Source organism: Caretta caretta, chromosome 3 (genome assembly GCF_965140235.1).
Source record: "Caretta caretta isolate rCarCar2 chromosome 3, rCarCar1.hap1, whole genome shotgun sequence".
NCBI classification, from domain to species: Eukaryota; Metazoa; Chordata; order Testudines; family Cheloniidae; genus Caretta; species Caretta caretta.
In genome coordinates this window covers 176247324-176270149 of record NC_134208.1, presented here as the reverse complement: position 1 = coordinate 176270149, position 22826 = coordinate 176247324, and the positions used below count along the sequence as shown (strand labels likewise).

At 44.6% G+C, this 22826-nt stretch overlaps 1 protein-coding gene across 6 annotated transcripts in view; it reads right to left on the bottom strand.

The window, feature by feature from the left end:
• Positions 1-22826, bottom strand: part of PRKCE (protein kinase C epsilon) — a 524967-nt gene that overhangs the window by 232342 nt on the left and 269799 nt on the right. The gene's annotated exons all lie outside the window — the stretch shown is intronic.

Sequence of the window (22826 nt, the reverse complement as noted above, 5' to 3'; positions counted from 1 at the left end):
CGGTTTCTCTCTCTCTTTCAGAGGCTGATAAGGAGAGACTTTTATCCCTTTACAAATTAACTTGTTCTAACCCTTACAGATCATCCCTCTTTGCCTTCTTTCTCTCTGTTTTGAGCCCTTCTCTCTCATTTCCTATTTTTGACCCAGCGCAACTACGGAAATCTTCCTCACACTTCCATCTCCTCCCCTGCACAACTCTAAGCCCTTTCCCACCTCTATCCCCACAGCCCACATGTTAAATAAGTGACAGTGTTCCATGCCAGCTGATTCTCTGACTTACATTAGTTGTTGAATGTGGGAGGAGTGTTGCCAGCATTCAAAGTAAGAAATGCTCAGGAAGATTAATTCTGATTATTCGAGAGACAAGGTAGGTGAGGTAATATCTTTTATTGGACCAAGTTCTGTTGATGAGAAAGACCAACTTTCAAGCTACACAGAGCTCTTCCTCAGGTTTGGAAAAACAACTCAGGGTTTGTCTACAATGGAACTTCGTCGGCAAAACTTTTGTCGTTCAAGGGTGTTAAAAAAACCACACCCCCGAATGAGAAAAGGTTTACCGACGAAAAGCACCGGTGCGAACAGCACTTTGTTGGCAGGAGCGCTCTCCTGCTGACAAAGCCACTGCCGCTTGTGGGGAGTGGAAGTTTTTTGTTGGCAGGAGAGCTTTCTCCTGCCGACAAACAGCAGCTTCACTGCACAGCCATGTCACTAAAAGCGAGGTAGTGTAGACAAAGCCTCAGAGCGTCACAGCTAAATACAAGATTGAACAGATGGTTTAGCATTGTAATTAGCACATATTCTAAGGGACCATTCAAGGTGGAGTGGCCCTTAGTTTAGCATAAGTAGTTAGCACATAGTCTATCTGTTCCATCCTGTATTTAGCTGTGACACTCTGAGTTGTTTTTCCAAACCTGAGGAAGAGCTCTGTGTAGCTCGAAAGTCGGTCTCTCTCACCAACAGAAGTTGGTCCAATAAAAGGTATTACCTCACCCACCTTGTCTCTCTAATATCTTGGGACTGACATGGCTACATTATTCTGATTATGTCAGATTGCTGCTGAGGCTAAAAAAGTACAGCTGGTCTAGAACTTTTTCATTGAACGTGTTTTGACCAAAACCATCATAACCAAAACTTGTCACAAAAAAGGTTGTTTTCCAAAAATTTCCCACTTAAAAAAAAAAGTTAGGAAAAAAAATCAAAATTGTTGAAATGGGATGTTTTATACTTTCAATATGAAAAAAATCACGGTTTTTGGTTCAAAACAACTTTTTTTAAAAAAATGTAAGTAAATGGTAGGGTTTTTTTAATAAAATGGCAAAATTGAAACAAAATGTTTTGATTAACCCAAATAAAAAACAATTTTCAGACTAATGGTTCCCAAAAAAACCCTTGAGATTGACTTTTCATCCCAATTTGGGATAGGACATTTTTTCAAAATCTTAAAAGTTTTCCCAGAATGGGAAATTGTTTTCTGCACAGTTCTACTGATAAGACTTTCTCCCTCAACCAATGGTGCTACCACTGGAATCTGTGCTTTCTTGTGAGCTGAGGTGTTTTATTTAAGGGCCATACCTGTCAGGCTGCTGGCATTGGTCAGGAAAGTACTGGGACATGTCTGGTGGTGTGCTGAACAAGGAATGAGTCATGGTAAACGCAGCTGTCTCTATGATTCCTCCTGGCACAGAGCCGATGATTGTACTCCCCCCACCTGTTAACATAGAACATGGAGGACATGTTGTCCGTCAATACCTGCACCACCAGACCGGACAGTTGGGGAAGGAAGACACCGCAAGCCAGGCAGATGGTTCTGCGCTCCCTGATGTTTATATGCAACGGAAGCTCTTTTTGAGACCATAACCTTGAGTCCGCAGTGTACCGAGATGTGCTCCCCAACTGAGGTCGAACACATCTGAAATCAGGAAGACCGTGGGTTACAGGCTCGGGAATGGCACACCTTCCAACACCAGAATCGGGTCGGACCACCACTGCCGAGAGGTAAATACCTGCAGAGGGATCGTGATGACCTTGTCTAGGTGATGTCTGGCTGGGGAGTAGACCAATGCCAGCCACATCTGGAGGGGACGCAGCCTGAGTCTCACATGTCAGACAACGTATGTGTGATAAATTAAGGGGCAGAGCTCCCTTTTATGGACACCCAGCCAGTCAGTTAGCTATAAAGTTCCTCTTGGTGGCTGCTTGCTTTACCTGTAAAGGGTTAAAAAGTCTGCAGGTAAAGAAAAAGGAGTGGGCACCTGACCAAAAGAGCCAATGGGAAGGCTAGAACTTTTTAAAATGGGAAAAATCTTTCCCTTTGTCTCTCCGTTATTCTCTCTGGGCTGAAGAGACCAGGCAGCTGGAATGCTATGTAAAGTTTGAACCAGGTATGAAAATTCATCGTCCATACCTAGAAGAATTCATTGGGACAGGAAATGTTTAGCTAGACGCAATTAGGGTTATTTCTTTTATTTTCTGTAAGGCTTGTGGACGCCTCTGTGCTAACCCCAGATGCTTTTGTTTGCTTGTAACCCTTAAGCTGAAACCCCAAGAAAGCTATTTTGGGTGCTTGATTTTTGGAATTGCTCTTTTAAAATCTAGCAAAAGCCTAAATTCCAGATGTATTTTCCTTCTTTTTGTTTTTAATAAAATTTACCTTTTTTAAGAACCTGACTGGTTTTGTGTCTTAAAAGGTCCATGCATATGTTTTTCAAGTAGCTGGTGGCAACAGCTGGATTTCTCTTTTGTTGTTTTCTTTCTCGGCTTCCCCGAGGGAGCAGTGGAAAAACCAAGGGGCCTCAGAGAAAACTTCCCAACTGAGTTTTTCCAGTATTTGCAAAAGGCAGTTTTTCACTTGGGTGGTGGCAGTGTTCACCAAGCCAAGGTCAGAGAAAAGCTGTCACCTTGGGAGTTTAATATAAGCCTGGAGTGGCAAGCATTGATTTTTAAAATCCTTGCAGGTCCCCACCCTCTGCATTTGAAGTGCGAGAGTGAGCAATCAGCCTTGACAGTATGTGCGTGCTGTCATATGCCCTAAATAGTCTGAGACAGACTGGGGCCATGGTGAGCGGAAGGGCAGTGACACCTGCAATCAGATCTGACATTGCCCTGAACCTGGCATCTGGCAGGAATGCTCTAGCTTGGGTAGAGTCGAGTACCGCTTCGATAAACTCTGTCCATTGGACCGGAATCAACATTGATTTTTGTTCATTTATCAACAGGCCCAAAGCTTGACAGGTGGCCTGCAACATCTCGACGCTGCGCTGGTCCTGGACCCTGGAGTGGCCCTTGATGAACCAGACATCTGAGGTAGCCGCCACTACCAACATGCATTTCATAAACACCCTTGGCGCCATTGCTAGGCCAAAAGGGAGCACTGTGAATTGGTAATGGGTGGTCCCAACTACAAAACATAGTACACATAGTTCATATCTGTGTCCGTTAAATATCAATATGTGAAAGTAAGCATTTTTCCAGTCAAGGGCTGCGAACCAGTCTCCTGGATTCAGGGAAGGAATGATGGAGGCCAAGGAGACCACGCGTAACTTCAACTTCTTGAGATACTTTTTGAGGCTCTGCAGGTCGAGGATGGGGCGTAGACCCTCCTAGGCTTTTGGCATAAAAAAATAGCGGGAATAAAACCCTTTCCCCTCAAGTGCAGAGGGACTTCCTCCACAGCTCCTACCCTCAGAAGGCGCTGCACCTCCTGAGCGAGCAGATGCTTGTGAGAAGGGTCCCTAAATAAGGACAGGGAGGAAGGTGGAAGGGGGGATAGAAATAAACTGGAGGTATATCCCCCTGCTATTGTCCTGAGGACCCACTGGTCTGATGTTATAGAGACCCAGGCAGGGAGGAAGGGGGACAAACGGTTGGAAAATAACAGGGGAGCAGGATCCAGGACAGAGGCTGGAAGGTCGCCCTCAAACACACCCTCAAAATGCCTGTTTGTTACCCGGTTGGTAACAGGTGGAGCTCAAGTGAGCTGAGGGTGCCGGCTGATGGCCTTGCCGGCGCTTATAGCCTTTGCCCTTCTTGCAGAAAGGCTCTGATAGAGGTTGGCTTCCTTGCCAGCCCCAGCGTGTATCGGGCCAGGGAGCACAAGGTAGCCCTAAAGTCTTTCAGGCCATGTAATTTACTGTCTGTTTGTTCCAAAAACAGTGCCAGGCCATTGAATGGGAGGTCCTGGATGGATTGTTGAACCTCCGTCGATAGGACCGACGACTGCAACCAGGACACACACCTCATAGAAATAGCTGAAGCCATGGTCCAGGCTGCAGGGTCTGCCGCATCTGAGGCCGCTTGGAGGGCTGCCCTGGTGCCCACAGCACTGCCCTCATCAAGGATAGCAAGGAATTCCTGCCTGGGCTCCTCTGGCAGCAAATCCGCAAACTTGGCCATGGACTGCCAAATACTGAAATCATAATGGCCAAGTAAGGCCTGATGGTTGGCTGGCCTCTCAGCTGGCCTCTTTGCCTCCTTGTTCTTAAGCATCGATCCCGGTTGGCCCTGTCTATTGTGCTTGGGGCAGGGTAGGTATAAAGATACTCATACCCCTTAGAGGGGATATAGTATTTTCTTTCCGCCCACTTGGAGATGGGGGGCAGGGAGGAGGGTGTCTGTCACAGGGCCTTAGTAATTTTCACCACTCCCTCGTGCTCCGGCAATGCCACCTTAGAGGGAGCTGCTGCACTTAGCGCATCAAACAGGGAGCCAAGAGCTCTGCCAGTTCCTTGGCTTCCAGCTCCAGGTTTGAGGCTCTTTAAAAGCTCCTGGTGGGCCCTGGCACCATCCTGGGGAACCAAGTGAAAGGGCCCTGCTATCACGTCATGAGGCAAAGAGGATGAGAAGGAAGGTACAGGTGGGTCTGCCAACTCCACTGCTTCTGCTAGGGGAGCCTCAGCCGCGGCTGGCTGACCTTGGGGAACCTGCTCCGACTCCACGTCTGAGTCAGGGGGCAGGTGGGAGACTGTTGCTGACTGTCTTTCAGATGCCCCCAAGACCGACCTATGCCCCACGATGGGTGGAGAACCCCCCAGGGGTTCCATAGTTGCCAGGGGGCTGGCCATGGGCGCTGGGGCCATGCTGCCTCTGGTGGCTTAGATGGGAATGCCGACGCCACCGGTGAGTAGCCTTGGCCTGCGGGCAGGTTCTCCTCCTCACCGTTTGAGCCCGAGGAAAGAGAGACTTGTCTGGGGGACCAGGACAGTTCCGAGGCCACTTGTCTACACCAATCCTGTCGGCTCTGGCCATGGATCTCCATTGATTACCTGATGGCTCTCAGTGCCACAACCCAGGTGACCAGTGGCAGTGTTTGACAGATTGGCAACGGTTCCCCAGTGATCAACGCCTCATGCTTAGAGAGTGGTGCCGTTCCGTAGATCAGGAGCAGGAATGGGAGCAAGAAGACTGACCTCTTGGAGACCATCAACATGCCCGCTGTGAATCATACCAGCAATCTGGTAATGGGGCTCTGTGGACCGGCATCTTGACCATCCAGAATGGTGCAGTGAGCTGGGAGAGCAGCTCGGATGCTCCTGGCACTGGGGCTTTGGGGACTGGTGCTGTGCCTCTGCGAGTCTGCGCCAGACCGCTGGCGATCGACACCTAGAGCCCGAGGAACGCTGCCTAAAGTCCAGGGACCGAGGCCAAGAACTCTGGCTGGTAAGCCAACCCATGTCTGGGGGCTGGTGGCGCTGTTCAGGCGAGCGCTGGTGGGGCACCCCCTGAGGCAAGGAGCAGTGCTGCACTGATGGAAGGATCCAAAGGCAGGTTTACCCCTTGAACAGGGCACCTCAGTGGCCGGCACTGGAAAGGACAGTACGTCCTTAGTGGCCTGAAAGGCCTCTGGCATGGACGGCATCTCCAGGTGCCAAGTGCCTTTGCCGCTCCCTGGGGTGGCGGGTGGGTCTTGGAGTGGGATTGAAAACTCAGCGGGAGTCGAAGCCTGGCCTCCGTCTGGAAGGAAAGAACTATCCCGTGTGGGTCTTTACTCTCCTCCGGCTCTTTCCTTCCCTTTACGGGACATAGGAGAACACCCCCCTCCTGGCCTTTCTTTGCTTTTTAGCCAGTACTGGGGATGGAGAACGGTGCAGGTCGGAGGTCGATGCCGGCGGCACGCTCCACACCAAGGCCACGGTGCTTGGAGCAGAGTCCAATCTCATCGGCTCCAAGGCCAGTGCCAGGGCTGACTCCATAAGGAGAGCTTGGAGACGAATGTCCCACTCCTTTTTGGTCCACGGCCTGAAGCTCTTGCAAATGTAACACTTGTTGCTCACATGGGTTTCCCCTAAACACTTCAGGCAGCTTTATGGGGATCACTGAGCGACATGGGTTTTTTGCAACAGTCACAAGGCTTGTCCCTAGGCTGAGTCCCGTACGGAACTAACTATTTCTAACTTAACACTAAGGAAACTATTAACTATACAACTTTAAACAACTATATACAAAAATTCACTACTAGACATAGGAGAGACAGGAGAGCTTGCTGAAGTAAGGAGACCTTCCAGCACTGTTACTGGCGGTAAGAAGGAACTGGGGGAGGAGGGAGCTGGTGGCATCCCTTCTACAGGCGCATATGCGCGCCACTCCAGACACTGCCAGAGCCAGTCCCCTACGGATACCACTGAGGGGAAAACGTCCAGCAGCGGTTCATGTGGCAAGCACACATCTACAATGGAATGGACATGAGCAAGAGCTTGAAGAAGAAACTCTGCTTCCATCAGACACGTACTTGGATGGTAACTTTTTGTGCTTATGTCCAATTCCTGACACTATTTTGTATGCTACACTATTTCTTATTCTGGCAGGAACTTTATTCTAAGATGTTACTCACTTAACCCAAACAATATTTTGTATTGAAGTTTAACTGGCAGTGTTTCCAGAATACTTATTTTGTCAATCCCAATCCCAGCTCCCTCCTCCCCCAATTCCTTCTTGATATGTAACACTGGGTTTACAGGCCAATGACCAAGAAAATCATTCCTGTCAAATTTCATACCACTCTTGTCTAAATGCAACTGCTGCTATTTATTCTTAAGAGTTTGGAGGCACAACACTGAGATTTTGTCTTTCTGTTTTCTTACCTCATCAGAAAAAAATATGGTTTTAAAGATGTGTACAATACAAAGAATGTTGTAACTGACAGAGGAAAGCTATAGACTGAATTGCAATGCATGAAAAATTAAATTGTATTTTTTTTAATTTAAGAAGCTACTGAACAATAATCACGTTTAAACTTAAAATGTTCCCTATACATAAATGTGATTCTATTCCTTTACTATGACTCTGGCATACCATTGTCTCTAAGTGTTTCCTCTATGGAGTCACTTGCAGAGGGTGTTTTCTTATACAGTGATAACTCTAACAAGAAAAACTCCGCTGAATAAGGTACCACTGAGGAACCACACATGAGCATGTTCTTTCTGTTCCAGGTGACCTGCACCAACTTCTTTTGCTTATTATAATTGATTGTAAGATCTTCTCTCAACAGCCCTCTGAACAAGGACCTAGTTTTAAAATGTAACATGATTACTCTCTTGGCTCTCCAAATCAAGGTTTTTTGGCAATTACAAAAATCTTGTTGGCTGTTATGCCTTTTCTTATCTGCCCAAGTAATACTCAACAATGTGGAATTTGCTCCCAGAACACACTAAAAGTGCTAGCACACTGAAGAAATGTTATTTATTCAGTGAAATTTATTTCACTGTTTCATAATATGGCTTATAAGCAATATATTTTTGTAAAATACTTCCAGACTATATTTATAATTGCAAGAAAAATTTACTTAGGGAACAGTTCTCATGAGATGACCTGTAAAATGCCACACAACGGAAGTTTGTTGGATACAAAGGCATGAAATCTCATGTTTCGAGCACAGAAACATGGAAGTCAGGACTCAGATTCTATCTCCATTTTTTAATTGGCAGTGCAACCTTGAGTATGTCAATCATTTTACCCATCTACAGAACATTTAGCTATATCACAGAGGTGACACAAAGCTTCTTTAATTAATGATGTTAGCAAAGTGCCTTGATTATCCCAGACAAAAGATTCTCTAATAGTGCCATGTATTTTTATTACAGTATATATTCTTGCTAAATGTACAGTATAGTATAGATTACTGAAATTTGGAGCTAACTTTGTATAGCGTCAGAAAAGAAAAAGAGAAGTTTAAGTCTGCCCCCACACATAATCCCTTGCACTTAAATTTTAATTTTATTGACTAAATTACAAAACGAAAAAAATAAATTAATTCAGAGCAAGATTTATTTTTCAGAAATTGGACTAGGAATCTAAGCTGTATGTACTTTGCCATATAAACGAGTGTTTCTGTAAGATTCAGTGTTTCAATAAAAAGAAAAGGAGTACTTGTGGCACCTTAGAGACTAACCAATTTATTTGAGCATGAGCTTTCGTGAGCTACAGCTCACTTCATCAGATGTTTACCGTGGAAACTGCAGCAGACTTTATATACACACAGAGAATATGAAACAATACCTCCTCCCACCCCACTGTCCTGCTGGTAATAGCTTATCTAAAATGATCAACAGGTGGGCCATTTCCAGCACAAATCCAGGTTTTCTCACCCTCCACCCCCCCACACAAATTCACTCTCCTGCTGGTGCTAGCCCATCCAAAGTGACAACTCTTTACATAATCAAGTCGATACCAGCACAACCCATGTAATATTGATAAGGTTTCTGGCAGTTGGCTATTTTGACATGAATTCTAAGGCAGGGGTGGGAGGAAAAGCACATGGAAAGAATGGAAGAGACAGCAGCCAGAGGTCTGATGTCAGACCCTGCTACAGAATGCCTTATTTTTACTGGTAATATACAAATTTTACTGTGTGTACACATTAGGGAGCCAGATTGTGCACAGGGATTTGAAGCAGGAAGGAGAATGAGACATTTGCAGATCTGAAGAGGCATTATATAAGCAGAATTTGCCAGGGGGAGGGGGAGCTTTTACAAATGTGTGTTAGCTTACCAATATCTTGTGATGAAAAAGCTCAGCTCTTTAATTACTTATTTTTTTCTTTTAATCACAAAGTTGTGATTTACAATTTTTAACAACCAAATCTTTAGCTTTGAAAACTAAGGGACCAATCCTGTTCCCAGTATACTCAGTGGGAGTCTTCTTACTTTGATGGAAACAAGATCAGGGCCTAAACCAGGAATATGCAGTTTGCTAAACTCTAGAAAGCAAAGACAACACACCTTACTCAAAATGCAAAATCTTCTTCCTATTCTATAGGCTGCAGCTTGATCTTTAAAAATAGAATTTATTTTAGTTTGATACAGTTTAGCAATCAAAAACAAAAATTCTGATCATACCACAGTTCATAAAAAAGAATTTTACGAAGCATTGGGTAATCTTATAAAAAACAGCAGCTGCTTCTAAACAAGATAACCACTTGGTGGCAGAAGAATCAACACCTTGCTTAAAGACCATTTTGCTCTAAAGAAAGCAGGATTTGTACCGTACAATAAATTATTTGCCAGTAACAAGGTAGATGAAAAATGCGTTGACTCACCATAAATCACCTTCATTACATACCCCTGTCCTCTGGGGCTAACTACTGCAAATTGAGTAGTTTCCATTTTTTGTAAACTGAAAACATTAATTACTGTACACTGAAGATGATAAAAACAGATCATGGTAGTTAAGGTCAAATTTATATATAAATCAAGTTTTGGGGGAAATCATTCATTTTAATGTTTCTTTTAATCACCTCACAGTTCAATAATCTTAATTAGCCTCTTACAGTTGGTATAGCTACTTCCACCTTTTCATGTTCTCTGTATGTATATATATCTTCTTACTATATGTTCCATTCTATGCATCCGATGAAGTGGGCTGTATCACATGAAAGCTTACGCTCAAATAAATTTGTTAGTCTCTAAGGTGCCACAAATACTCCTGTTCTTTTTGCGGATACAGACTAACACGGCTGCTACTCTGAAACCTGAAATAAACCTGTTTTAAAGATACAGTGAGACTAAGATTTACTTAGAAATGTGCATTGGAGCCCATTACTCTGGTACCTGTGAGTCTTATACCTCTGCAAATAATCAATTACAAGTTAAATAAAATGGAATAGAATATCCCAGAATCCCCTATTGCTCACCAACTCTTTCTCCCTCCTCTCCAAATGCCCTATCAGAAAAGTCATTCCAGAAGGATACCCAAACAAATATAGAAATCAAACAATATGACAGGAATGAAAGAGGAATGGTTCAGGCATTTCAGAATCATTGGCTAGAGGATGGTAGTTACTGAGCCAGGGAACAAGATACTTTTTACATCCTCACTCCTGCATGGCTACTCAAGCGCAGGTCAATAAAACGCCACTAGCAGATGTTTGTCCACCTGTTATGGGTTATAATTTCATGTATATAGTTATGAGGCTGAAAATGTATCCTCATGGCTTAAAGCAAGCCCAGACAAAAACTCTCCAAGAACAGAGAGGCAGTTCACACTTCATCAGGGCAGGTATGGGACAAACCCAGCCCAGCCTCACAAGAACAAAAGACACTGGCTTAGGCAGCAACAAAAGAATCTGTTAGACTCTTGAGGGAGTCACGCCCATTCCTTTGGTCAGTTTGGAACTGCAAGGAAGTAATGCTCACCTGACTCTGAAGGGGGAGGGAGAAAAGCCAAGTGGGTGACTCAGTGTTGCAAGTTTACACAGGGTAGCAACCCTGATTCAAAACTAGAAATCAGTTAGGCATATAAAGCATATTAATTGTAATACTAATCAGTTATAACGAACTATTCTGACACTGAAAAAAAAGGATGGAAGAGATCTTGAGACCTTTCTATATCCCATTTCTACACTTTCTATGGTATTTGCCACTTTCTATCATGACAATACAGCTCTACATTCCTATCTGGGAGAAATATCTTTATCTTGTCACCTGAACTCTTGCTCACAAAATTGAAAAAGCTTACAGCAAAAGTATAGAAAAGGAAAGAACAAATGCGTATGTGCCTCCTAGAATTATTACAATTAATAGAAGTGACGGTTTGTTACCATAGTAATGAACACTGGAGTTGGTCAAATTTTTAATAAAAAATGGCAACGTTTTGTGCAAGATTTTTTGCGCCTTTTCCAATTGGTTTACCTACAGGATTGAGAGGAAGTACAAGGGTTCCACTCTTCTAGTGACTGGATGATTACCAGAGGATGGATGCTTGTGGTACCATTATTATTAGGACTGTCAATGGCCCTTGTCCTGCAAATAGTTAACTGAGAAACAAGTGAACACACACACACACAAAATCCAATAAAGATAATCCACCATTTGTTGTTTACTCACATGGGGCCTGATCCTATGTCATACACACAAATTCCTCTTGATGGTAATATGGGATTGGGTCTCCTGTTACCTTCCTGGATCCTGAAATCCATATAGCCCTGTTGGTATTCTGACTCTAATTCTCCTTATGCTTCTCAGATTTAATGCATACATCTGCTAGGGTACTATTAGTTATTTTTAGGACATTAGCTTTTTTTTGTTTGTTTGAGATAGAGTGCTTTGAAATCCTGGTTGGATAAAAGCTGCTGTGAAAGGTGCTATTATAAATGGGCCTTCCCTTCACTAGTATGAACTGGCAAGAGCAATTCTCATTAGTGTCCAGAAGACTCATGGAGGATTATTGAATTTTGCAAGTTAGTAAGTAAACAACCAGTAAAAACATATCACAAGAAATACTTTGGTCATATTTTGACAACTGCAATTTTGTTTTGTTACTATGATAATGTTTCTCAGAACCCTAGCAAAGGCAGGGCCATCCTTAGGCATATGCAACATACGCAGCTGGGTAAGGGCACCTGAAAATTTGGGGCACCACTGGGTCTTAGTGTCCACCCATCCGGCTTTCATATCCCTATACGCAAAAAGAAAAGGAGTACTTGTGGCACCTTAGAGACTAACCAATTTATTTGAGCATAAGCTTTCGTGAGCTACAGCTCACTTCATCGGATATATACTATACTGACCCTTCCTCCAGGCTCCGAGTCTTCCTCGGGAGTGGATCTAGTAGTTAAAAGTGAAAAAGCGTTCCAGCCTGCCAGACCTATTAGCACAAGGTTGAAACTGTTAAAGAGCCATTCAAGAGGTAATGAAGCTATTTAACAGGCATTTGCCAAACCCCAGGTATATACTGTCAGTTTCTGAATTTACTGACAAAAACAGTTGTGCATTACTGTAATATTTACTCAGAACGTGTCAGTCTACAGGACCTTAGTTTAAAATTTGCTTTAAAAATATTTCATTAGTGTGTTGGTGAAGATTATAAAATCACATCTCTAAAAAATCCTTGCATACATTTTTAGATGCACAATCATCTTTAGCCTTAAATGCTTGGATCTTCAGACATATCATTGTTTTAAAAAAAATCCTTCAAAAGACCACCCTTATCTAAAATAAAAATTTTAATTACAATAGTAAAAAAAAACTTGATTCCAAAGTCTTCCTGTTCTTTCTCAAAAAGAAAAGGAGTACTTGTGGCACCTTAGAGACTAACCAATTTATTTGAGCATAAACTTTCGTGAGCTACAGCTCACTTCTGCCACAAGTACTCCTTTTCTTTTTGAGAATACAGACTAACACGGCTGTTACTCTGATTCCTGTTCTTTCTGTCCATCCCTTTCTCCCTTCACCCCCTCTTTCCCTGCCCCCTCCCCCATTGAAGTGATCCCTTAAAGGGACAATACCCCTTTCCTTCCAGATAGCTAGACAAAGAGTTTCCCTTCCTTTACTTCTGACTATCTGATGAACTAGTTTTAAGAGAACCTTTCAGCAAAATCAGTACCTTAGTAAGATATAAAATCCTTTGTTATGCCTAAAATCTTTGGAAACATATTTTTTAAAGTTGGTGAAAAGAAAAGGAGTACTTGTGGCACCTTAGAGACTAACCAATTTATTTGAGCATAAGCTTTCGTGAGCTACAGCTCACTTCATCGGATAAATTGGTTAGTCTCTAAGGTGCCACAAGTACTCCTTTTCTTTTTGCGAATACAGACTAACACGGCTGTTACTCTGAAAACTTTAAAGTTGGTGAAATTTCATAAACATCTCTATTGTTACGGAGATCACACAAAGTAAATTAGTGTTCCCTTTTTCTAAAAGCAGTGAACATTGTTATGAACATTCTAAACCTCTGTGACTGATTAATTTAAAATAATGTCTTTGTTTCACTGAGTTAAATATGTAGTAATCTGGAATGATTACTTTATGAAGCTTAAGAGTACATTTAAAATATAAATTCAGCTTAGAAATACTGATTAAGAAAATGTCAAAAAAGAGAAGAGCTGCATCATGTATTCCATAATATTTAATGTTGTATTCAGCAAGAGAGCTGGCTCAACCTTACTACAAAGTTTTTGCAAATAAATGTCTGACAAACTTCAGGGCATATCAAAAAAACTGTGATTGACATTTTTTATTCCCAAGTTTAGTGCTTTTAATTAGGTAACTTCTGCAAGTCCATTATGCATGAGGGAGACGGTACGGGGGTCTCTGCGGGGAACTGTGACTCTCTGCCACCGTGAGGTGGGCCGGGCATCTTCTTATCCTTTGCTTCTTCGTCCCTTCCACTCCCCCTCCCCACCGGGCTGCGAGCTCGGTCTGCTGTCAGGCATAGGGGCACCAGTTTAATAATATTGCGTAGGGCCACATAAATCCTAAGAACGGCCCTGAGCAAAGGTACTATATAAGGATAAGAATTACTTTTTGGTGGCCTCATAATGGATGTGTACATTCAAACTTGTGGTCTCATTATAAACCTACACACTATCATGGGCACCCAGTCAACCACAGAACAATAATTCTCTACCCCTGGAACTCTATATTTAACAAGTTCTATCATGTCTGGTTAGAACTGTAAAGCAATTTGTATTTTCAAAAATGTGTTTCCCTCATGTGGTTCACATTTTGATTCACACGAAAGAAGATCCCATGAAGAAAAGAGAAACTGTATCTCTTTGTGTGAATGTATCAGAACCTAGCTAAACTTCAGTTTGCTAATTGGAATGCTGAATTGTCTCCTCTCTCAGCACAGATTTATACTAGTAGATTGCTGGCTTGAGGCCTTTTATTCTTGAATATTACATAGCAGGGTGGCCAAACTTACTGACCCTCCGAGCCAAATACAACAATCTTCAGAAGTTCGGGAGCCGGGGTGCACCTGCTAGGGCTGAAGCCCCAAGACTCCCCTTCCTGCTGGGCAGAAGCCAGAGGGGGTGCATGGGTGGGGGATGCACAGGAGTCACATGCACCCCAGATTTTTGCCAGGACTTGCTGGCCCCGCTCAGTCACATGGTGCCGCCAGAACCTGCTGGAGCCGGCAAGCTGGGAGCTGCAGCCATGGGGAGAGGCAGTGGCAAACAGCTGGGAGCTGCAGGAAGAGCTGCTGCTTTTGCTATTGCCTCTCCCCACAGAGTTCAAGCAGCAGCCCCTCTCTGCAGCTCCCAGCTGTTTGCCACTGCCTCTCTATGTGGAGCTGCTGAGCATAAAGGGGGGGGGGCATGACTCAAGCTGTTGGGGGGCCAAACCTTTATATTGTGTGTCCCCCCCCGCCACTCTCTGCAGCAACCAGTCATCTCTGGCAGAAACCCCTAGCCCCACAACCCTGCCACAGGGCTGAAGCCCTGAGCTCCTCACTCCCAGTCTGGTAGGTGGAGAAGGGTGTGGGGGGGGGTGTCATGGGGTCTCTGCAAGCTGCACTTTAACTGTAAAAGAGCTGCATGTGGCTCCCAAGCCACAGTTTGGCCACCCCTGCCTTATAAAATGCTTCTTTTCTAAAGCTGACACATATAGAAACATAATATTTTAGCTTTTGTTTCAGCTTTGTGACTTACTTGTCTAAACAGGAAACCTGCCAAATCTGATGTTTTGAAATGAAGTTTTTAAACACTCTCCCATGCATCCAATTTAGGAATGTTTAGGGACATTTCTTTCACTCACTATTGAAAAGTGTGTGTGTTTTCTTTTACATTTTTTTTTTATTTAGCTACTGCAGTTTCAAGGGATGAAGGGAACATACAAAGCTAAAAATTAAGACGGCAAAAAGTAAAACGATATCCTTGAAGTTCAAGTCCAGTGAATGAAACCCAGAAGCAATGGAGCGTAAGCATGCTTGAGAACCCAGCTTATTGTTAGGACAATTTAGGGTTGTATTTAGGGTTTCCAACTTTCTAATTGAACACCCTTGCCCTGTCCCTGCCAGACCCCTTCCCTGAGGCTCCATCTCCCCTCCCTCCATCACTTGCTCTCTCCCACCCTTCCTCACTCACTCATTTTCACCAGACATGCGCATGGGGTTGGGATGCAGGAGAGGGTGAGGACTCTGGCTGGGGGTGCGGGCTCTGGGTGGGACCAGAGATGATGGGTTTGGGGTGGAGGAGGGGGCTCCGGGCTGGGGGGGTGGGGCTGAGAGGTTTGGAGTGTGTGAAGAGGCTCCGGGTTGGGGTAGGAGGCTGGGGTGAGGGAGGGGGTGCAGGCTGCGCCTGGGGGTGTGGGCCCGGGGATGAGGGGTTTAGGGTGTAGGAGGGGGCTCCAGGCTGGAGCCAAGGGGTTCGGAGTATGGTTGGGGTGTGGGAGGGGGCTCAGGGCTGGGGTTTGGGATGTGGGAGGGCGTATGGGCTCTGGGCTGGGGCTGAGGGATTCAGGGTAGGGCCAGAAATTAGGAGTTCAGGGTGTGGTAAAGGGCTCCAGGCTGGGGTAGAGGGTTGGGGTTTGGGAGGGGGTAAGGGGTATGGGCTCCAGGCAGCATTTACCTCATGCGGCTCCCGGGAAGTGGTGACATGTCCCTCTGGCTCCTAAGCAAAGGGGCGCCTAGGGGGCTCTGCATGCTCTCCCCGCTGACAGGTGCCTCCCCCACAGCTCCCATTGGCTGCGGTTCCCACCCAAAGGGAGCTGTGAAGCTGGCACTCGGGGCAGCGCCTGCGGACAGGGGCAGCGCACGGAGCCTCTCTGACCGCCCCTTTGCATAGGAGCTGGACATGCCGGCCGCCTCCCAGGAGCCACATGGAACCAGGCAGGGAGCCTGCCTGCTTCGCTGCACTGCCAACCAGACTTTTAACAGTCCGGGCAGCAGTGCTGACCAGAACCACCAGGGTCCCTTTTTGATCGGGTGTTCCGGTCAAAAACCGGACACCTAGCAACCCTATCTGTATTTCATTTTCATTTAACTTAAAGTGAGAAAGCAAAAATTAAAGTCAAAGTGCTGAGTTTCACCGAGTGTCATGTCAAAATTTCACAAGAGCTTGAAATAAAATAGTAAATTGGCCGATGGTCTCTTGAAACTGGACCTACATTCACTCAAAAGGTTTGAAAAAAAAAGTGTCCCATTATTTTGGTTAATTAAAAATCCTTTCCTAAAAGACCTTGCAAAAGGCAAAGACAAGTCTTGTCCAGTAAACAAGCACAAATGGCATGTGGTCTTTACATAACAAGCACGTGAAGTGTGTTTCACCTCTACCTCTTGTCCACTAAGAATATAACAGTCTACTACAGTTACAAGCTGCTGAAGTTACTATTTTAATGTAAAGGGTACAGAGGCTTATGTCTTTGTTACTGAAGGTCCCAACAACATGCTGTTGCATTTACAATTGGCATGTTTTGGGGAAAAGATCATATTTTTAAGGGAGAAGCGGAAGGGGGTTTGATGTCCATTAATCAGGAGGCAGCTCTAAGGATAAAGGATGATATGAAGGAAGGCACAAAGTTGGGAAGGAATAAAGATGACAAAAGGAGCAGTCAGGAGACACTGGGGCAGATCATAATAAGCAGACTGAAAAAGGCATTTTGAGTCAGAAGCTTTAGCTCACATTCTTCCCAGAAGCATAGTCTAATGGTTAAAGCACAGCCAGCATAGTCTAATGGTTCAATTCCTTCCTCAGCTATGGACTCACCATGTAAATCTGAGTAAATCACAACATCTGAGGCTCAGTTTCCCCAGCTGTAATACTAGGATAGCAATATTTACCTATGCCACTTGTTTGTTGTGAGACTTAATTTGCTCATGTTTATACAGCCCTTTGAGAGCTCAGGTGGAAGGTGTTATAGGCCAAATTAATATGGTATTTCATCTCAAATAATTAAGAATATGAAGGACAAGCATGTGTACAGACATAATTGTATAAATTAAAATCAAATTTGAGAAGAGTATAGTGCAACAGCATTTGTGTATTCATGTACACCCTGTAATTGAATAAAACAAAAACATTTTACCGTAGGCCTAAACACCATGAAATCGCATGGCAACAAAACTGGCTGCTAAGCAACAGAAGTCCAAGCAGGATTACCATTGGTATCGTTATTAGAGAGCTATTTCCTCTTCAAAATATGAGAAGAAACCAATTTTAATTCTCCAGATCACTTAGACACAAAATCAAGAGATTCTACTACACGGTCTCATTTCTATTTTCAGACAGGAGACTGAAGGTCAAGTAATTTCAAAATACCAAAGAAGTGTCACAGATTCCAAAAGAATATCTGGAGGCGCTTAATGCTCTTATAAAAAAGAATTGATAGAAAAGAAAAGGGTCATACTGTTTACAAGGCATTTCAGACAGACAACATTATAAGCAATAGCGAGTAATGTACTTGGGACACACATAAGTACATACAGCTTTTTACATAATTAAATGACTTTACATTTACTTTGCTTCTGTCCAACTGAGAGATCACAACGTGCATTAACATACTGTAATTAACCATCCAGCTCATTGCTGGGCCCTGCTACCACACAGTTCACCAGCCAGCCAATAAAAAGCTCCACAATCTCTCCAGCCCAGGAAAGGGAAATACTGCTGGAGTTAAGAGGAGACCAGGCACAGGAGGGAGCCAGAGACTATGTGAGAGCAGGATCAGCCGTCCAGAGACAGCCTGGGAGCTGGCTGAAGAGGGAAGGCCAGACAGCCTACAGCCTGGAAGGTAGAGCTGGAACAGGATGTCCTGAGAACGGGACAGAGATGTACCCTGTTGCTGGCAGGAGGCCAACAGTAGTGCTGCAGCCTGACATGCAAGAGGACAGTGTGAGTAAGTCATGACAAAATCAATTTATCCTTATGCTCTTCTACTGGACTGTCCTTAGGGCTGGGTTGGGAACTGTTGGGTTTCAATATCTCTCTCTCTTTTTTTTTTAATAAACAGAGTGAACTTCTGGCTTCAAGATATGGATAGACGTGAAAAGGCACATCTACTAGTCACCCACAGTACCTCAAGGGACAAGACTGGCCTTGAACCCTTCTACTGCACGTGTCTAGGAACTACATTTTGTATTTTTTTAACTCATTAACAGCTGAAAGTTTCTTTCTAGGTGCTACAGCTTTCCAGTTCTTCATCTCTTGGCTTTGAGCTCATCAAAATACCAGGTTACGCTCCTGAGAATCCACTGGGGTTCAGTGCACTACATCCGTCACAATCGAAGAGGGGTTCATTGCAGTACATGACCACAGACTGACATCTGGTGGGGTTTGATCAAGCATGTGTCAAGAGCACAGATTTCAAATTCCCCTTTTAGAAACAAATAGGCAAAAGCACAGTCTCAAAGCCCCCTGGGGACTTTACATGATACGCAGCATCAGAAGAGTAGCCTCCTCCTGACATCAGTGCACAATGCACAGGAACTGGAGGGTTTAATAACAGCAGGTGGGAGAACTATTTTAAACTGTTCGTTCTGATGCTCCTAAACCTGCCATTTCAGAGACCCTACAAGCCGTGACTGTGCACTCTCTGCTGCAAATTTGTTGTAATAAACTTTGACACACTCTGGATCTATAAAATTAAGGGCAATTAATTGCAATGGCCAAAGAAGAAATAACTGCTGCAGAAAATCATGTATGGCAACCTAAATTTATTTATTTATGGCATTCTGTCTTGAGGATGGATCCAATACTTGAAAAAACTCCTGTTGAGAAGCAATGCCCAGAAATACCTTATAAGGCCAGGGGGTTACTCAAACATCTCCAACCCAAAGGGGAGTTGGATTTTCCTTGCACTGTGCAAAATAAATGTGTTTGCTCATGGGGAAGAGAGGCATAAAGACAAGTTGCAGGTCGCATAAAGCCTATCTCTGCCTAATACAATTTGCCAAGGTCAAGTAAGATTTTGGGTTCTCTGCCATCTAACTGCAGACTGCAGAGTGTTAATAGGTACCCAGGGGCTGCTTAAACTGGCTCACCCAACTGACAGAAACATCCTCTATGGTTTGAATTAGTGAACTAGTACAGCTTGTTCGCTTAGGCCAGTTTTTTCCTGTTTTTCTGTGTTCTCTGCCCCCTTTAGGAATTCCCTGCCCGCTACTGCACCACATTCCATGTGTCTATCCCAAAGTATTAGCCAAAACTACAGACAGAATACAAAATTGACATGTGTTTAGACGGGAGTGCTGTGTTCTACCATTCTGCTGTGTACAAAAATTCTGTGACCCTCCCTGCATCTGTGCCTGCATCTAGGGTGACCAAATAGGAGGTGTGAAAACTTGGGACGGGGGTGAGGAGTAACAGGCACCTATTTAAGAAAAAAGACCTGAATATCGGGGCTGTCCCTATAAAATCAGGACATCTGGTCAGCCTACTGGCACTCCTCCCACTTATGTTCTGTCCAAGATCCACTCCTGACTGATCCCTTTGTTCCTTCGCTCACTCCAATTTATAACACTTACGCCCAACATTTCTTGTGTCCCAAGAACAGCCACCAAATGTCTTCCTTCTCCTCATTCAATACATTTTGGAAGTCCCATTTATTCCAGGAAACATTCCTGCTGTAAAACCACAGACCACTCTGTTTTGTTCTGTATTGTACCTGCTAATGCCATTATTGGGGGTGGAGGTTGAAGGGGGTGTGGTGGGGGAAGGGTTATGGTATCTCGCAGCAATGGTCCAGAACACCTCAGCTTAGATACCATTACTACACTGCTTTATATGCAGCATTTACCTTGGTGGACCTCTATCGCAGTGTTGAAATTTTATTTGGGGGGGGGGGGGGGAGAGAAGAAGAAGAGGAAACTTTCTTTAACACAGTTTACCATTTGTTCCATGCCTTGCACACTTAGGCCACTACTTGACTCATAAGCACAACAGTGGAAGTTGTACTGGTCAGAATTATTGTCATTACCCTCTGATCCCACTGAGGGTTACCAAAAGAAATTACAGCATTTGCTCAAGAAACTCCCTGAAAAAGCACAAGAACAAATCCGCACAGACACACCCCTAGAACCCCGACCTGGGGTATTCTATCTGCTACCCGAGATCCATAAACCTGGAAATCCTGGGCACCCCATCATCTCAGGCATTGGCACCCTGACAGCAGGATTGTCTGGCTATGCAGACTCCCTCCTCAGGCCCTACGCTACCAGCACTCCCAGCTATCTTCGAGACACCACTGACTTCATGAGGAAACTGCAATCCATCGGTGATCTTCCTGAAAACACCATCCTGGCCACTATGGATGTAGAAGCCCTCTACACCAACATTCCACACAAAGATGGACTACAAGCCGTCAGGAACACTATCCCCAATAATGTCACGGCAAACCTGGTGGCTGAACTTTGTGACTTTGTCCTCACCCATAACTATTTCACATTTGGGGACAATGTATACCTTCAAATCAGCGGCACTGCTATGGGTACCCGCGTGGCCCCACAGTATGCCAACATTTTTATGGCTGACTTAGAACAACGCTTCCTCAGCTCTCGTCCCCTAACGCCCCTACTCTACTTGCGCTACACTGATGACAGCATCATCATCTGGACTCATGGAAAAGAAGCCCTTGAGGAATTCCACCATGATTTCAACAATTTCCATCCCACCATCAACCTCTGAAGTAGCTCCTAGAAGAGTCAAAAGTCTGGCATAAGCCATGGCAAATGTCCCCCAAAAGAACGTTGCACACATGCATTTTCTCTCCTTGTGTCCTTAGAACTCAGCCATTTTTCCCACTCACAATGAGCTCATAGTACAGGTGTTGTCACAATACACTTTTGAAGCACAGTGAGTAGCAGAGATGACCCAGATATTGGTACTATGCAATCAACATGTAAAAAACCCCACCTAATTCAGCAAGGCACATTATTTTCTGAATTAAACCCTTGGTGGTGAACTGTTTTGTGAAGTTTTTTTTTTAAACCAACCTCCATTACTGTGTCAACATTTGAAAGCGACGATTCTGCTACTACCCCCTCTCTCAGTTTTACCCTTTTCCATTTGATATTTTCCCTCTGTTTTCAATTAAATTGAAATTAACATGGCTGTTTTAGTTTAACACCAACAACTTCAATTTATATAACCCCTTATCATGCCAAAATATCTTGGCTGTTGCACCAGCATCACTGACAACGTCAGCACTGTTCTCAAAATAGCACTTATTAGCTAAACTGATGCTGCAGGGCCATCAGTGGGAGCACAAATTACTGTGTTTATGTGATGTGACAGACCCAGACCAGACCAGGGTCTGGTCGAAGGCAGATATACTGGCCACTGGATGAACAGTTTTCTGTTCCCTGAGTGACCAGAGCAGGGGCAGCACTAGAACAATCAAGAACCTGCTAGAACCAATTAAGACAGGCAAGCTAATTAAGTCACTTGGAGCCAATTAAGAACCTTCTAGAATCAATTACGGCAGGCAGACTAATCAGGACACCTGGTTTAAAAAGGACCTCCCATCAGTTAGGGGAGGGTGCGCAAGGAGCGAGAAGGCGTGCTGCTGGAGGACTGAAGAGTACAAGTGTGATCAAAGGAGGAAGATCCTGCAGTGACAATAAAGAGGGTGTTGGGAGGAGGCCATGAGGAAGTAGCCCAGGGAGTTGTAGCCGTCATGCAGCTGTTACAAGAGACACTGTAGACAGTTGCAATCCACAGGGCCCTGGGCTGGAACCTGGAGTAGAGGGTGGGCCTGGGTTCCCCCCATCCTCCCAATTCCCTATTGATACAGGAGGAGTTGACCTGGACTGTGGGTCCCACCAGAGGGGAAGGTCCCTGGCCTATCCCCTGACCCACTAGGTGGGTCAGCAGAGACTGCGGGGATTGTTCTCCTCCCTTTCCCCATGCTGGCCAGTGATGAGGTTAGCTGAGTGAATGGCAGGTTTGAGCCTCTAGCAAAAGTGGCCAAACTGAGGGCTGCTGCGAATCTCTGAGGCGAGCAAATCTGCCAATAAGCGCCAGACCCACCAAGGCAGAGGAGGAACTTTGTCACAGTAAGTCTTGCTAATTGAGCGGCTATTATTTCAGTGAGTATTTTGTGGGGGAGAGGGGATCTTCTGGATGATCTCAATATCCCTTTTTCAAATGGTCTTGCATCAAACTACATGTTCCTCTGACTGAAGGAAGGCTGGATGGGACTTCATCTGAAGCCCAGCAAAACCTTGCCTAAGTTGACAAAAATGGATCACTAAAGAGCAACACAAGACACTTACATTCTACCACACTCCCTACATTCTTGACCCTGAGCACACTGCCTGGAGAGCGGTCTCTGCTCAGACCAACCTGGAGACAAAACAATAAGAACATTTCATAGAATCATAGAATATCAGGGTTGGAAGGGACCTCAGGAGGTCAGCTAGTCCAACCCCCTGCTCAAAAGCAGGACCCATCCCCAATTAAATCATCCCAGCCAGGGCTTTGTCTGTGCTTACCTGAAATTTTCCTTTTTCTCAGTTACATGGTTCGCAAGTCCATTGCAAAGAGTATTTTGCCTGACTGGTCTGGTTTTGCCCCCAACTTGGGGACCTTGGCATGGTGAACAATGGAGGTTGATCCCACTCACCCCACACACATGCAGGCAAGCTTACATTTTGAGTTGTAATTGTTCAGCCGTGAACCA